Source organism: Rattus norvegicus, chromosome 15 (assembly GCF_021556685.1).
Source record: "Rattus norvegicus strain SHRSP/BbbUtx chromosome 15, alternate assembly SHRSP_T2T, whole genome shotgun sequence".
NCBI lineage: Eukaryota > Metazoa > Chordata > Mammalia > Rodentia > Muridae > Rattus > Rattus norvegicus.
The window spans coordinates 46189522-46207861 of record NC_141548.1 but is presented as its reverse complement, the minus strand read 5'-3'; the positions used below and the strand labels follow the sequence as shown (position 1 = coordinate 46207861).

At 40.3% G+C, this 18340-nt stretch overlaps 1 long non-coding RNA gene and 1 pseudogene across 1 annotated transcript in view; one reads left to right on the top strand and one right to left on the bottom strand.

The window, feature by feature from the left end:
• Positions 1–13396, bottom strand: part of LOC148001014 (uncharacterized) — a 77951-nt gene extending 64555 nt beyond the window's left edge. Inside the window, exon 1 of the long non-coding RNA XR_015638900.1 lies at positions 12846–13396. This is a non-coding gene — a long non-coding RNA (uncharacterized LOC148001014). The remainder of the gene's footprint in view (positions 1–12845) is intronic.
• Positions 13397–17242: 3846 nt separating this feature from the next.
• Brcc3-ps4 (BRCA1/BRCA2-containing complex, subunit 3, pseudogene 4) lies at positions 17243–18084 on the top strand (annotated as a pseudogene).
• The last annotated feature ends 256 nt before the right edge of the window (positions 18085–18340 follow it).

Below are 18340 nucleotides of genomic sequence, written 5' to 3'. Positions count from 1 at the left end.
TAACATGCACTCCAAACCTGATCTAAGTCTACATTACCTTTATATCAGGCTCCTCCGCTATTTCTACACTGTAATATCTCTTATATTCCATTTTCCCCAGGCCTGAACCACTGTGCCCTTACTACACAATCAGGCAAATTTCCCCCTGCCTATTTCTCCCACAGCTATATCATTTCATCTCCTTTGCAGATTACTCTCAGCCCTGCTTCTCTGATCAGGCATCGTTACCTGCCCTAGCATCAATATTTTTTCATGCTTTAAATAATCCTCAAAGAAGTCTGAACTCAGTGACCCAGGTTAATTATCGCCAAAATCCACATCCCTGAATACATCATGAGTTGTGTTTTCTGTAAGTTTTAAAATTCTAGTAACCTGCAGAGCCTGGCACTCACACGCACAGCGAATGCAGAATAACTATTAAAATTGAATTGCAAATTTTACTCTCAGGTTATTTATTTAAATGAACTGCTAGGCCATTATTTGGAGCATGTATAGAGAAAATGAAAAACTATTTCCTGCTTATCAATATTTTTTAAAAATCTGATGAAGCTCCCTTTCTAGCTAAGTAGATTAAAGTTACTTCCAAGCTCCTTTCCTATAAGTTCAAATAAATATCCTCCTCACAAAAAAGTCATAATAGTCTATTGCTATTGGAATCTGGAAAAAAGAACAAGGTAGGCTGACTGGCTAGGCTTTGGGAGTTGGCATATAGTAAGTTCTCTGGTTTTCCTGTCTCTTTGTGGTATACCCCTTCTAAGAGATAGAAAGGTTAAAGAACTCAGACTTTCAACAAACATAAAAGAAAAAGAGCTAAGTGTGGAGGAAGGGAGAAAAATAAGGAAGAGAAGCGAGAACAAAAGGAAAGGTATATGGTGCTATCCCAAGACATTCTACCCAAAGATGAGAGAAGCAGGAACCCCAAAGCAAAGACCTTTGTGACAGTACTGACTCCATGTAGCCAAAAGTCATGACTGACTACCTGTGCACAAGGCTGCAGCACAGCAGAAAATGAGTATGACTCCATCCCCTATTAAGGTTTAGTGAGTGGGCAGCATCTTCCTTTCCTTTTAGTGGAACCAGTGGAAACCAGGCAGGGAATCTGATACCCAACTCTCCACTCAGCAAGAAGGCAGTGGGGTCAGGGAGATGGTGTGAGTGGATGAGCCCTACTTTATGAATCTCTGTCAAAGACTGACTTTAATTTTGAATGGCCACATCTATCAACATATACTGCTCTCCCACCAAGAGTCAGGGGAGAATCTAAGAGAAACGAGGGTGTAGAAGAGATTCCTACCTAACAGTACAGTGACAAGCCTGATAAAGTCAGAAATGCTATGGGCCAGAATCTATATTTCAAGTCTGAGAACTGAGTTATGGCACAGTACTCCACTCAGATCTTCATGGTGGAATCAAAAGTACAAAACTGGTGGACCTACTACAACCACAAGGCCCCTGAGAACTCAAGTGACACTGGCATTTCATCCTATAAAATCCACCCATGCAATGTGCAAAAACCTAAGCAGGATCACTTTTTCTGAGCAAATAGAAAATGCCAAGAACCAGAAAAATGAACACTTGAGTGATAAAAGAAAGTTGACAGGTGTCAGCACTACGATGACTGACAAGAACTTTCAAGCCCCTGTTTCAAACAACCTGAAGAGACATTTCTCCAAGCAGATGTTTGGATGGCCACAAATACATAAGAAAATGCACAGCATCACTAGGAAATGCAAGTAAACCCACAATGAGAAGTCTCTTCAACTCCACAGGAAGGTTTTTATCACAAAGGCAAAAAGTCAGAACTACTAGCAAGCACTGAGAAAGGGAGCTGTGGGTGAGAGGGGGAATTAGCAGAACCATTATGGAAAACAGTATGGATGTCTCTTCAAAGACTAGAAATAGAATCACCATATGATCCTGCAATCCCACTCTAGGGAACAGGGCCAAGGAAATGAAATCAATATGTTGAGTCCATCTGCACTCACAAGTTTACTACAGCAAAGGAACACAGCAAGGAACCAAAGTGTGTGATGATTGACAAACAAGTACACAAATTGTAGTTGTGTGTATATATTCCATATATAATGGAATATTACTTTGCCATACAATGAATGAAATTATATCATTGGTAGTGACATGCATGAAATTGGAGAGCATGTTAAATCCAATCCCAGGCACAGGAAAATAAATAACACATGGTCCCCATTATATGTGGAAGCTAAGATGGTAATTGGAAAGGGGGATGATGGGAAAGTGACTCAGTCAGTAAAATGCTTGATGTAAAAGCATGAGAACCTGAGTTTAGATCTCCAGCACCCAATGAAATTCCAGGCACAGTGACACATACCTGCAGTCCCAACACTGGGAGATGAAGACTGGGATCCCTGGGGCTTGCTGGCTGGCCAATCTAACAGAATAGATGTGCTCCAGGTTCAGATAAGTACCCTGTCTTGATAAGTCCAGGGCTAAGTAACTTAGGAAGGCATCTGCTGTCAACTTCTAGTCTCCCACACATGCAAGCACACATACGTATATAAACAGACGCACACGTGTGTGCATACTCACATACACAAAACAATAGTGGTTACAAAAACCTAGGGCAAATAAAGGGAGGAGGGGGAAGGAAAGGAAAAGGTTGATAACACAGGAATGAGGAGTCAGGAAGAATAACTCCTGCTGCTTATTGTATAGGACAGTAGCATTACTGTGGTTGACAATAATTTGTGTATTTTAAAGTGCCTAGCAGAGATTGCTTTAATGTTTTGTTTCTTTAAAACTAATGATGAATGTTTGAAATGGCAAATATTTCAGTCACCTTGACCTGATCGTGGCACAATGGATAGATGTACTGAAATGTTGCATTATATCCTAAAGGATATATGCTGATCAGTTAAAAATAAAAGCATCTTCAAAAAATAAAACGCACATCATAGAAATACTTCAAGACATGATTATAAATCTTCTTGACAGAATAACATGGAAAAATATGAACAACAAAAATATTGGAGTTATAGGAAAGTACTCTAAAAGAAGTCACAGTCACAGACCCAGATATATAATAACTGACTTTTTAAAAGTCATTGGGTGGATTCAGTAGAAATGAGCTTCTCTGAGCTTCAGGACAGAGATGGAAGGAAAGAAAAAGATAGACTGGAAAGAAATTGGTATCAAAGACTTGCGAGACAATAACAAATGATTTAGTGACATCTGTACCATTATAGTTCCAAAAAAAGGAAAAACGTGAAGCTAAAAAGTAGCCACAGAAGTAAAAGCTAAAATTACTCCAAATGTGTGGAAACTGAGAAAACCTCAAAGACTTTACCTGAAGAAACTCACGCCAAGATACATTAAAATGAAAACTTTCTAAAAGTAAACTTCTGAGAAATATTGGAAATCTTGAAAGAAACAACACATATGGGTGACACTGACCTGAGACAGCAGGATTCTCATCCAAAACCACTTAGTAGGAGGGAATTAGGACATTTTAAAGTGCTATAAGAATTGATAGTCTTGAACCCTATGAGCACCTTAAGTATTCTAAACAATGAAGGGAAAAGAAAGATTACTCAGATAAAAAAAACTCAGAATTTACGGCTATTGTGCTCACTCTGGAAACAAAGCTGAAGGGAATTCTGTAAGCAGGAAGAAAGTACAGCAGAAAGAGACACAGAGGTGCAAAAAGGATTACGCGACAGTGCTGTTGCAGGGTGGAGCCATACTGCAGCCATAGGCTCATGTTGGCTTTCCAGTTTCCTGAAGATCAGTGTTCCTTTTGTCAGCAAACTGGGGATGTAAAGCTCATCTTTGTTATCATGTTAAACAGAAGTTCAAATCTACTGACCATGCAGAAGCTGAGGATTCAGCAGAAATCCACAGACCCCCTAAACAGCCTGAATCTGGGAGGCAGAAGTTAATCTGAGGGGAGTGAACAACCAGATAACTGAGGTCCTAGTTCAAAAAATGAGATACCACTCTGGGGGGAGACAGAGATCTATGGAAGAGGAATGCTGGGGAATTGATCGTTCAGGTACATGTATGGGGTGATATTGCCAAGGCCAGGACAAAGAACCATCTGAAGATTAGAGAAATCAGCAATAGATAATTATCTGGGATAGTTTATGCTATCACCAGATAGACAGAAACCTTGTGCTTCACAGTGCAGTGGGTGGAATTCTAAAACCAGCTTTGTGTTCATAGTGGGAGATATTGTTGCTTTGATCTCACCTAACAAATTGTGAAATCAAGACTCCCGAGGACTAAACTGTTGCCAAGAAACTTCAATGCATGGCAACTCTTAACACTATTTTAATATTATAGTGCTCAGAGTATTTATGTAATATTTATAATTATATATATTATATAACATATAACTAAATTATCATATTATTTTAATATCATACTGTTCAGAATACTTATAATAATACAAAAATATCCACGACCGAATAAGGAAAACTCTGCAATGCCAGCATCCAATACCATGTGCAAGTCATTCCAGGAGGGGGAAGCTATGCCCCACATTGAGAAGGGTGATCATCCTGTCCCTCCTGTCTCCAACATGGCCTAGACAACTTATATTTATCATCAAAAAACAGGACTTATGTGCTTTTCATTGTTTACACATAAGATCTCCCTTTCAGGACCTCATGATGAAGCCCCCCACTTCATAATGATCTCAAAGGCTGGTTGTTTTAATTGTCAACTTGGTATGAACTAGAACCATCTGGAAAGAAAGTCTTAACAGCCTGTGGGATTGGCTGTGAGGGGAAATGTTCTTGAAGCTTAATTGATGAAAGAAGTAGCCCCTTGTGAGAGACACCATCACTTGGAGTCATGAGTGTCTCAAGGTACATACTATGAGGGAAGGCTAGATGGGAGGAAGCAAGGAAGGATCCAAACATTTCTCTCAGATCTTGGCTGTGGTTGTGTTGCGCCTAGTTGCAAACTTCACCAGAATATATATATATATATATATATAGAGTTAGTTAGTTATATATAGTTATATATAGTTATATATAGTTATATATAGTTAGTTATAGTTAGTTATAGTTAGTTATAGTTAGTTATATAGTTACAAACTTCACCAGAATATAGACTGTTACCTCGAATTACAAGACAAATAAATGTTTTCTCCCATGTGTTGCTCTTTATTAGAGTATTTTATATACCAAATAGACATGAAACTAGAATGGAACCTAACTTTTCTGACAAAAATACCCCCAAACTTACTCAAGCTTAGCTGTGGCTATCAATCAAACTGCACTTCAGTGTTTTAAAAATAACCAGCCTGAATCTTACTCCCTCTCCCCAGCAGTTGATTGAAGGTCAAAGTCTTGTTTTTGTCAAGTTTTCACCAGGAAGGTCTCAAGCTCTGATAAGTCAACATCACAATACGCTTGAATGGCTATGAGACAGTAGCATGCTGAAGAACCTCCCTAGCTAAGCACAAACTGAGCAGGAGCAGTGGTGGAAATTTGCCCAGGGTTATGTTTATCCTACCCAGCAGGTGGGAAGGGCCAAGTGGAAAGTGAATGCTGAACCTGTGTTCTAAAGATTGATAGCATCAACGATTGTACTGATTACCTCCTGTACAGAGTGTGCTCTGCTGAAACAAGCCCTCGAGAATACACAGGGGGAGTCTCCTAGATACTACATTAGCTGACATTACCCGGCAACTTGAAAGTCCTCTCTGACCATTTCATTTGCTCTTTGATGATGACACAAGATGTCAGCTTTTCACTTTCACTCTCAAGTGACCTTCAACAAGTCATGAACTATCATCGGGCTCGTGTGAACAGAAATCAAGACTGAATGGAATCTATTTCTATTCATTTCTCTTGGGGAGAATAAAATAAGGCTGTGTGCTCTGAGCTTCCCTGTGCCAGAAAGGTCTCTGACAAATATATAACAGATTATTGTTCTTGGAACCAACCCCAAACTGCTGCCTTGAGAAAAGAGGCACACAATCAATACTGCAGCCTGATAGATTGAGTCATAGAGCAGAAGTGTCCATGTGAGGAGACTACCCTGGGAAATTGTCCCCAGTAAGAACATAAGCAGCCACTCCATGGGGGCTTACAGTCATGATACCCTCCTCTCTTCTGAGTCAAGAGAAAACACTACAGGAAAAAATAAGATACAAAAAGAGTGTGTGGAGCATGCCCTTGAGCCAAGGAGTCTCAGACAAATATGTAAATCCAATAGCACAAAAATCCTTAAGAAGGTGCTGGAAGCCAGCCCAGTGGTGAATAGCACTTGCTGCATTGCAGAGGATTTAGGTTTGGCTCCCAGCACCCATGTAGAACAGCTTGAAGCTGTCCATAGAACCATTTCTATGTATGTACAATCCCTGCTTAATATTTATTTGTGTTATTTTTAATGATGTGTATGTGTGTAGTGTAGGGTGGGTATATATACCCGAGTGCAGTGGTATTGGATTCTTCTTCTGACCTCCGCTGGCACTCGGCATGCACATGATACTCTCACATACATGCAGGCAAAGCCCTCATCCACATACAAAATGAAAATGGATAATTCTTTTGCTAATTTCAAAGAAACCACTACCAGATATTTACAAAACATGTACTTTTATTTCTTAGAAAGACCTAAGACTCTGTAAGGCATGGTGTAGCCTGTCTGTTAACTCCCCTAAACGAGCAGAATTACTGTCCTCATGACATGGGGTAGTCACTTCTACTAGTTCTGTTTTCTTTAGGAAAGTAGGACCCAGAATCTTACTAGACTCAGAGTTTAGGAAATAGTTTCAGCTAAACATTCCTCTACATATACATATAACATTTCATTTTATTATTTTAATTATGTGTATGTGTGTAGTAGGTGGCATGTATATCTGAGTGCAGCACCCATGGAAGCGGTATTGGTTCTCCCTAAGCTGGAGTTACAGTGGTTGAGAGATACCCTTCCTGGGTGCTGGAAACCAAACTTAGATTCTCTAAACAAACAGCACACCATCCTTAACCGCTGAGCCACCTTATATATAAAATTAGAAGTGTACATACAATTCTAATGGTCCATGCACAGTTCATGAAACTTACATGTTAAGGAGCAGAGGTCTGATCATTTTAGACTAAAAGCTTTGTCAGACACTGCTGGCTTGTAGGAGTAGTCCCACTAGTTTTAGTAGCTTTTAGCATGTTCCTACAATGGACTGCTTCAGCACTAGCTGTACCCTCAAATGCCTCTCTTGTGCCTGTGTGTACCTGTCATCATTTATATCCAGGCTGCCATGTTCATGATTACTTATCATTCTCAGAATTTGGGGGTATATACACATAGATAGAGATGGGTATTTCTTCCAAGTTGCATGGTCAGACTACCTACTTGCTTAACTTATAACCATCCTTTATCATTTAGCAGATAGAAATTCATAAATAGTAAGAATAAAGGTCCTTCAGAAAAGAGAGAGGGAATCTATTTTGCTGTTTGGGGAATTTATGAGAAAATGACAGGTTGTCTAAACACGAATGAAGTGGAGAAAAAGAAGAGGAGAGAAGACAAGGTCCATTTTGTCTTGTAACAGTCACTATGTCTCAAGTACTTTTTAATTAATATGAATGCAAGGTTGTTTAGAAAATAAAACAAGGATAGCATAAGTTGCCTTCTCCTAAGGAAATGTGTGGAACACTGTTTGCCATGATTTGTGACACAGTCAGACAAGACAGCACCTTAGCTGCGAGGGACTTGCCTTGTGATTATGAACACAGGCCTGCTAAACACCCACACACAAGCCTTCCTGTCCAGGAGGCAATGTCTGTACAAAGCGGGAGGACTGTGAACATGGAGTGGATGCCTCATGCCAAAAGCTATTGGAACCCTGCAGATGGAGTTTGGCCTGGAGGCTGACGCTGTATATATTTTTCATCTTCTATAAAAAATGGACTGATGCCATCCGAGTGGGGAGCAGACTCAGCCAACTCGACTTGGACAAACGATTTTGACTTTGATTCTAAAACAAAAGGAATACATTAAGTATGTGCCTCGGGACACACCACGCTGCCTTTCCATTAATAAAGGCAAGTAAACTTTCACAGCAGACATGATTCACAGGAATGTGCACACTGTTGTAGGAAAGGGAGGCATATCGAGAGGTAGCTGCAATCATTACTGAGCACCTGCTGATTGACATACATTCTACTAAGCACTTTTCCAGTAAAATTCTACTCAGTCCTCCCAGGACCTCTGTGATAAACAGCGAAGGGCTAGAGCCAGCTTGCATCAGCCCGTGATGCCATCTCTTTGTGTTTTGACCTCTTTGCAGCTCCCTATCTATCTGGTGACATCTTAGTAGCATACCAAATGAGAGTGCTACAATTTCACGCTCTTTTTCTTTTTAATTCCAGGAAGCTGGCTATTTGGAGTTTATCAGTACACATGTATGGTGATAAGTGTCATTATTGCTGGAGTTCTATTATTGAGAACATAGACTCAGAGACATTATACAGCTCAACAATGCTATGCAGCCAAATTACCTGAACCTAAACTCAAGTCTGAGTCCAAAATCAATGCCTGAACCTCAGATGGAGAGACCACTTAGACCAAGACCTACTCTGATGCCTCAGAATCTATCTCTAAGATTCTCTGAACTCAACCATCCTACCAAGTAAATTGGACCACATAGATGGAAAGACCTGGAGTTCCATGAAAATTCTATAGTGTTCTGTAACAATATCTGTCACGGTTCATACTACATCATATCAAAATCTTCCAAGAGGGAGAGGGTGAGGATGATCTCAAGTATCATACACATGTTCTTGCCTTCTCAGTATCTTCTCTTCTCACTCTTGACTTTCAGAATCCTTGGTGGCATCTTCATCCTTCAGGAACTAGCTCACCTTCCCCTGCTCTTTACCTGCTCAGTGAGTCTACACATGCTGCAGTCATAACATTAGACAAAGTATGTGGTATGTTAAGTGTGAGCTAGAAAAATACTTTGATGGGAGTCATAAGATAGTATAAGGAATATGATATATTCTTTTAAGTATTAACAGGGTGCCTTTCTTCAGTGAATGTACAAAATATACTTGTGAAACAAATTAATGATTGGAACACAAAGACAGGTAATAACTACCCATTAAAATTTTTTGAAGCTGTTTTTCACATAGTCCAGGCTGGCTACATACTTACTATAATGGCTGAGGGTGACCTTGAACTTCTGATTCTCCTCTATTCACCTCCCAAGCACTGAATTTCCAGACATGCCTTATCTTGCCAAGTATGAAAGCCAAGGCTTTGCACATGCTAGGCAAGTTCTCTATCTACTGAGCTACATCCTCAGTCTTAAAAGTCTTTTTTAATTAAATATACAAATGTTAGCTATTATTCTTCTGGCAAAATCACACTTTACAATTAATGACTTTTAACACTATTGGAATTAAAATTTTAATGGAACAAAGGAGGACTGTAGACCATATTGTCAGTTTGGGTTCTTAGTTTGTTTCCCATGTTTAGTTAATTTACATTTTTATTGTTTGAGAATTTCATTCATGCATATAATGTGTTTTGGTCAAATTCAACTCATCTATTCTCCTTTCTGATTCTTCCCCTATCCATCTCCATCACTTCTCCCTCCCTACTTAATGTGATTAAAAAAACAAACAAAACCTTGTCCTCTTAATGTTGCCTATAAGCACAAGAGAGGTAGGACCAATTTCCAGAGCATAAGTACCGACTCAGCTACCACACCCTTAAAGAAAACAGATTCTTCTTCCCACAACAGCGAGATCTTATTATATAACCCAGACTGACCCACAACTCAAGATCCTCCTGTGTCTACTTTCCAGGTTCTGGTGTTACAGGTGTATACTACTGAGCCTAGTTATGTCAACATCTTAATGGTGAGCTTAAGTCTTTTCTTGCTCCTCCCATCTTGTGCCCAAATAGGTTTCCCTAGTCACTGAGGTAACCACTAATTAGTATAGCAATAAGCTAGGAAACACTTCAATATTTAGAAGTGACAAGCAAAACAATAATGCAGATGCAGATATTTGGAGAGATTGTGAACAGTGCAGACATTCAAGTTTCACATTAATTGATGTTAAATCCTTTAAAACATAATTATCTGATCCAGAACCAAAATGCCACCACTCAATGTCTCTGTGTCTTAGCTTACTTTCATGCCCAACTAGTTCTTAGAAGTCATCTTACTTGTGACTCTCTCTCTCTCTCTCTCTCTCTCTCTCTCTGTGTGTGTGTGTGTGTGTGTGTGTGTCTGTCTGTCTGTCTTTCTCTCTGTGTCTTTTTCTTTGTCTCTCTGTTTCCTCTCTGTTTCTCTCCTCTAGCGTAAAACTCCTATGCATAAAAGAATTCACTAAGAATGTAGTCTTCAATAATAAATCTTAAATAAATTGCTAACACTTGACCATCCTGCTTGTCGGCGCCAGCACCAACAAGGTACCAAGAATCGAGCGAAAGCCTATGGGATTAAAGAAACACACACACACACACACACACACACACACACACACACACACACAGGTTATTTGTGTCAAGCCAGAAGAGGAAGGCCTCTGGTTTCTTTATTGACCAAACTATATATCCCAAGTACACCACTAGCAGGTATTTGCGAAGCACAGTGGGAAACCCTGGCTCAAGACTTAACAAAAGACCAACTACAAGACCTGAATAAATTAGGGAAATAACCAGGAAGGCCAGCCTAATTCTGACTCAGGTGAGAAGTACCAGGCCAGACTGCTCCTAGTAGGAACAAAAGGCTTCAGCAGGGCTCAGCAGGGGTCAAACCCTGCAGGAGACTCAGAAGGATGAAGGCATTCTGTGATTGTAATCTTTTTGTGCCATAAATTCATGGGAGAAGTTTTCGTCCAACAATCTACCAGGCAACCAGGCCCAAATCCAATCCCTACACCTGCTAACTAATCAGATTTTACAAACTGTGAAGCATTTCCACAGGCTGCTTCTTCTCTTGCTCTCTTCACCCCATGTACAATGGGACCACCTGGCTTCACTTGAGCACTGACTGCCCCTCTCTGACGGTTAGCATGTCTTTGCTTTAGGCAAGCCATTTAGCCTCTGAACATTTTCTTTCTCATCTGTAAAATTAGGCTAATTGTTCCCCTTTTTACCTAGGTCTAACTAAATTCAAATAACAAAATGTTCTACAGAGATTTGTCAGCCATAAATATGCAGATTTGGTTTTGCAGAAAGCACTGGTTCCTTTTGGAGTCCAGTCAACACAATAAACGCTCAGATCCTGGGCATCAGCATATCCTGACATCATGAGCATTCTCCTGAGTTGTTCTTCTTGTTCTTGGTCATTTTGAAACTTAGAAACACCAAGATTCATACCATACGTCTTACGTAGTAACTTTTTAATTCATGTGTGTCCTGTATATGCATGGATGTTGGGCCATGTGCATGTTAAAGTCAGATGTCAACTTTGAATAATATTATTCAGGTGCCAGCTACCTTGATGTATGTAATAAGGATGTTGATTGGCCTAGGGCTTGCCAATTTGATCAAGCTGAATGGCCAGAGAACCCCAGGGACCCACATCTCTCTGCCTCCAAGCGCAAGGATTACCAGCACATGTCATCATAATAGTTTACATATACATATACATATACATATACATATACATATACATATACATATACATATACATATACATATACATATACATATATTCTCATGACTGTTATGCTCATGTCCTCATGCTTTGCAGCAAGCACTTGCTGACTAAGCCATTTTTCCAAACCCTCTGTGTATCTTTGAACACAGAACAGCATGTATCAGACACCTCATCACCATAAAGTATGCTACTAAATGTATACTTTACCTATCTGATTATTTTAAGCTTAATAATGGAATAGATCACACTCTGCCTGTTATAAAATAGAATGCAGTGAGTGGGTATTCTTGGCAGGCCCATGCCAAAGTATGGCCCTGAGAAATTAGGTCACAAACAGACCTGGTGTAAAAAAAAAAAAAAGGTTTATTGGGGGGAATTAGGAGACATGTGAAGGCCTGGGGAAGGGGTAGAGGCAGAGAAATGGACATGTAAACAGGTAGACAGAGGGGAGCAGAGCCGTGAGTACAGAAAAGAGGGTGCAGAAAGGGAAGGAGGGGTGCTGAGGGACAGAGAGAGTTAGCATGACAGATGAGTCCTTGCATACATAGCACACACCTGTCGCACCTGACTGCAGCAGGTCATGTTATAAGTGATAGGTTCCTGAGGGCTGGATGGTGGAATGACTGTATACTAACACAACCATTTTCTAGTCTTTTTACTAAGAAGTATCACATGATGGATTTGAGGTAGGGGTTAAAAATCAGACAATCCAAGTTTAACAACAGGCTCTGCCCTGTGGGGTTTTTTTCTTTTTTTCTTTTGCATGAATTAGAACAAATTCTTTAATGCCTATGAATATTAGTGAGGGTGGTGATATTTCATAAAATTTGTTGTAAGAAGTAAAAACCATATTACAAACAGGTAAGCACTAGGCCTAGTATAATATTTCTGAACTTACTAAATGTCACACATTTCTATCCTTTGGTGATAAATTTTTTACCTAATGCCTTTTTTCCTGTTGTTGAACTAATTTTATTTCACTTTGACTTATGAAAGAAATAGCCATCCTCTGGGCTAAGAACAAATCTGTTCAGAGGTCAGAAGAGAAAGGCAGCCGTGGGAGGATATCCTTTCTGGAGCCAGTGGCTAAATTGATTCATGACTTTGAGAAGAAAATGAAGCATAGAGAAAACAGATTCTCCCTGGAAGGGCTGTTCCTAAGATGTGTTCCTCTGGTCCTTTTCAATAGGACCAAAGACTGTCCTAAGTGCAATACAGCAGAAGAATTAAGAAACATACTGACCTGCAAGCAAGAAAATGTTTTTTCTTGTCACCTCTTCCTCCAGGTCTGCATCTCTAGACCCAGAGACCAATGGTGGTTTTTCAGTTGGAATCCAGGAGAGACAAAAGTATATTTTGCTAGATCAAGTCTTGCCTGCTGCTGTGAGAGGGATGACTTTTTTGCTAGGACTCAGAAAACACCTGAAAAGACAAGTATATTTTGGAAGAGCTGACATACCAAGTTATCAGCTGAAAGCTCTTTCCTGTGAAGGTCTTTGTACAGCATGAGAATAAAATCAGCAGGTGACTCAAATTGAATTCTCCAAGCAGTCTTCCTCATCCCTGCCCCTTGCTGCGGAGCCCAGTCCTCAGCAACCTGGCCTTCTGCTTCAAAGCATCGATTCCCCCAGCCAACAGCTGTCTCTCTGGAATGGAGAATGCTGTGGAAAGTTCAAAAGACTGACATTTTAAACACCTCGAGAAAAAGCTTCTGGAGAGAAAAGACTCTGCATAACAGAGCAGGTTTCCCAACATGCTGAAAACAGTTCTGAGCTAGAGAGGCAACCATGCTCTGGCTCAACTTGTAGAACTAGAGTTTTAAAAAGGTTACTCATTGTCAGAGTCCGGATGTGCAGGGCCGGACGTGCCTGAGGGAGAGCCAGAGATAGGACTTGCCAAACCAGCTATCAGCCCCAAGGACATTGACCATCTGTAGCCACCCCCTCCCCTTCCTTCACCCCCCTGAGTGAGATGAGCCACCCTACCTGCGCTGCCGAGCTGCTAGAGAGCACGTACTCCTTGCTGATGTAATTTCGAGCCGAAAGTAACTGTGCACCATTTGAAATGACCAATCATGTGTAACCTCTCGAATGCCCCTAACCTCCCCTATATAAACCCCCGAGTCTGGAGGCTCGGGGTCGATTCCTCTGTCTCCTGTGTGGGATACATATCAACACGGGATCCCGCTAATAGGGATCTCGTTAATAAAAGCTACCTCTTGCTGTTACATCAAGAATGGCTACTCATGATTCCTGGGGGCACCCCACCCTGCGATCGGAGCGAGAGACGCGGCTCCCCGTTTTGGGGTACGCTCTTTCAAACTCAAGGGTACGATCTTTTCCTTGTCGTGCATCCTAGGAAACCTCTGCATTTTCTGACAATTAATACCTTCGGATCTTCAGAGCCAGAAGTAAACAGCCATTACTGGTGGTTGGAAATATATGAGACTGGGAAAGATGCTTTGACTCGAGAGGACACAGTGATGAGGTATTGAGGTGATGAGTCTCAACAGATAAAATAAGTCCATAAGGTTCCTCAGAAAATTGGACATTGAACTACCTGAGGACACAGCTATACCTCTCTTGGACAGATACCCAAAAGATGCCCCAACGTATAAAAAAGACACGTGCTCCACTATGTTCATAGCAGCCTTATTTATAATAGCCAGAAGCTGGAAAGAACCCAGATGCCCTTCACCAGAGGAATGGATACAGAAAATGTGGTACATCTACACAATGGAATATTACTCACCTATCAAAAACAATGACTTTATGAAATTCATACGCAAATGGAGGGAACTGGAAAATATCATCCTGAGTGAGATAACCCAATCACAGAAAAATGAGTGCACACATGGTATGCACTCATTGATAAGTGGCTATTAGCCCAAATGCTTGAATTACCCTATATGCACAGAACACATGAAACACAAGAAGGATGACCAAAATGTGAATGCTTCACTCCTTCTTTAAAAGGGGAACAAGAATACCCTTGGCAGGGAATAGGGAGGCAAAGATTAAAACAGAGGCAGAAGGAACACCTATTCAGAGTCTGCCCCACATGTGGCCCATACATATACAGCCACCCAATTAGACAAGATGGAGGAAGCAATGAAGTGCTGGCCGACAGGAACCGGATGTAGATCTCTCCTGAGAGACACAGCCAGAATACAGCAAATACAGAGGCGAATGCCAGCAGCAAACCACTGAACTGAGAACGGGACCCCCGTTGAAGGAATCAGAGAAAGAGGAAGGAATCAGGGAAAGAGGAAGAGCTTGAAGGGGCTCGAGACCCCATATGTACAACAATACCAAGCAACCAGAGCTTCCAGGGACTAAGCCACTACCCAAAGACTATACATGGACTGACCCTGGACTCTAACCTCATAGGTAGCAATGAATAGCCTAGTAAGAGCACCAGTGGAAGGGGAAGCCCTTGGTCCTGCTAAGACTGAACCCCCAGTGAACGTGATTGTTGGGGGGAGGGTGGTAATGGTGGGAGGATGGGGAGGGGAACAGCCATATAGAAGGGGAGGGGCTCGGGGGATGTTGGCCCGGAAACCCGGAAAGGGAATAACACTCGAAATGTAAATAAGAAATACTCAAGTTAATAAAGAAAAAACGGAAAAAGAAAAAAAAATAAGCCCATAAGATGGTGCAGAATTCTCTGAAACAGAGAATATTAACAACTTTAAGTTGAAAAGCAATTGTTTTCACTAATTTTAATGGCCTTTTAAATTTATTTCACTTTTATTGAAAATATTTTTTTTCCACAGTATATTCTACTCATGGTTTCCCCTCACCCTTCTAAGAACAGTCTTTTAAATTTAATCTTGAGTTAAAATTAAAGTTTTGCATAGTATATTTTCTCAAATAAATAATAAATAATAATAAATAATGTATATATCTCCCACCATAGTAAAGCATTTTCTAAATATATATAAAACCCTAGGGTCAATCCCTAGCACTGCAAAAAATAATAATAAATGTATCTGTATACCAATAAATAATTCTAGCAGCACAGAATCGAAATGATGCTGTTACTACACATGCTTTCAGTGAACTTTTTTACAATAATTTTAAAATGTTTTGTTGTTACATTTAATCCATAAACTTACAAGATAAGAAAGGTAATTTATGGGGTTGGGGATTTATCTCAGTCGTAGAGCGCTTGCCTAGGAAGCGCAAGGCCCTCGGTTCGGTCCCCAGCTCCGAAAAAAAGAACAACAACAAAAAAAAAAGATAATTTATTTCTCAGACTGCAAAATAACGGTAAAAAAACACCATCTTTTTGATAGAGTATGGTCATGTTAGCATGGGCTGCATGTTTTCAAGGAAAGCTGACTGACAAGGAAAAATAGGGAAATGAACCAAGGTTTCTGAACCCTATTCTCCATGAGACTTCTTTTCATAGAATGAATAAAGGAAGAGTAACATCCTTAGCCAAAGAACTGAGAGTGATTGTTATTATTGTCAACTTATTAGACCAGAAGATTTAGAAAACATATTTGAGGGTGTGTACATGAGGACAATTTTATTGCCACTGCAGGAGGAACACTGCCCCTGATGAACAGAGGGAGTAAAGAGAAGAGATTCAGAGGAATGGCTGGATAAGGACTTGCATGAAAAGATAAATGATTGTGATATTTTGATGCACTTGTCATCCTTTTGGTGGTAGAAAGATACTACCACCAAATACTGCCCAGTGAGTTTCTCTTAGAGTGTGGATTTTCATTGTCTACAGAAAACCAAAATAATGTCATCTAATTTCAGAGAGATTGCCCTATTCAGAAGACTCTAGGGGCCTTTTTTTCAGGAACCTAGAATACACACTGCAGCTTTTATAGACTTACCAACTATCTTTAAAAGTTCTCTGTGTCCAATTAGCTTTAGGCCTCTCCAGAAATTTCACAGCAACCTCACAAGACTAATCCCATTTTATGCTAGCCTGATTGTTCAGCTGGGATAGAGTAAGGTCTTGCTGGAAGAGCAGGGACATGTGGGTTTGGAGAATGCATGTGGTCTAAGCTCCTGGCTCAGGTTTCTCCAGTAGTGCTCTACCTTCCCAAGCTGACCCCTTCTGCTTTGTCTACAGCACACAGGCATTATTTGCTGTCTTAGACTGAGTCTCATTCCTCTACTGACACCCTCATCTCAAAGACCAACAGAGAGTGTGCACTCCAGCAATTCTTAGACAGCCCTCTACACCTTCAACAAGAAAGGGGACATCTAGATAAACCTGATTTACAACAAATAGAGTAAATTCTAACATTATGTGCAGGCTAAAACAAACATGTCCTTTAAAATGACTCGGGAGATTTTCAAAGATGAATAAGATATTAGTAAGGAGCCCTCTGGCTTATCAATTATATTACTCTTTCCTATGCTGTGAAACCATGCTCTTTAAAGTCCTGCAAATCATCTCAAAGTGTTTGTGACTAGGAATTTACCATTGTCCTTAGCCTCTAACTTCCTTAAATAATAAATGGTAAGTAGTGCCGCATATATAGCTGACCATGCCAGGTACAATACCTTCTAGTTAGAAAGAAAGAGAAGCTGCCATAAAAGATCCTGATCTTGTGTCTGAGCACCAGGTTGGATGAGCGGCTGTACACCCATGGTGGACCTGAATGGAAAGAAGATGGTGGTGCAGGTGGGGCAAGTCGTGCAGGAGTTCATCTTGAGTCTGACATGTTCCTAGTTTGTCTCAACCATGCTCTGAGCACAGAAAAGGAGGAGGTGATGGGTCTATGTATAGGAGAGTTGAACGATGACATAAGGAGTGACTTCAAATTTACATACACTGGAACTGAAATGAGCACAGTTCCAGAAAAGATGGATACTATCAGAATTGTTTACACCCATTCTGTTCTGCGGCGTTCTGACAAGAGAAAGGACCATATAGAAATTTCTCCAGAGCAGCTGTGTGCAGCCTTAAGAAAGGAAGAAAGGTTGGCTGAACTAACAGGTAGTCCCATGGGAGTTGTTGACTGGTATCACTCCCATACTCATATAACTGTTTGGCCTTCACATGTTAATGTTGGTGCAAAAGCCATGTACCAAATAATGGATCAAGGATTTGTAGGACTTATTTTTTTTTCTGTTTTATAGAAGACAAAAACACAAAGACTGGTTGGGTACCCTACACTTGCTTCCAATCCATACAAACCCCCAAAAGCTCAGAATATGAGAGAATTGAAATTCCAATCTACATTGTGCCTCATATCTCTTATCACTATTGGTAAAGTATGCCTTGAATCAAGAAGAACAGGATGCATATAGAAGGATTCACAGCCTTACACATCTGGACTCAGTGACCAAGATCCATAATGGTTCAGTATTTACCAAGAATGTGTGCAGTCAGATGTCAGCAGTCAGTGGTCCTCCACTGCAGTGGTAGGAGTAGAGGAAAACCAGCAGCATTTGCAGGAGTTACAACAAGAAAAGGAAGAGCTTATGGAGGAGCTGCCGTCCCTAGAATAAAGCAGGAAAACAACAACAACAACAACAACAACAACAACAACAACAACAAAGGCAGATAAAAACACCTGGCATACAGTTTATTCAACAAAAATCAATTTTGAAAAAGATAAAGATGGAGGGCCTATATCATATAACTTCAAGACTTCTTATAAAGCTATAGTAATAAAGATCCTATGATATTTGCAGAAGAATAAATACAACAGGACAGAAAATTCAGAAATAAATCCACAATAATATGCTTAACTAATCTTGAAAA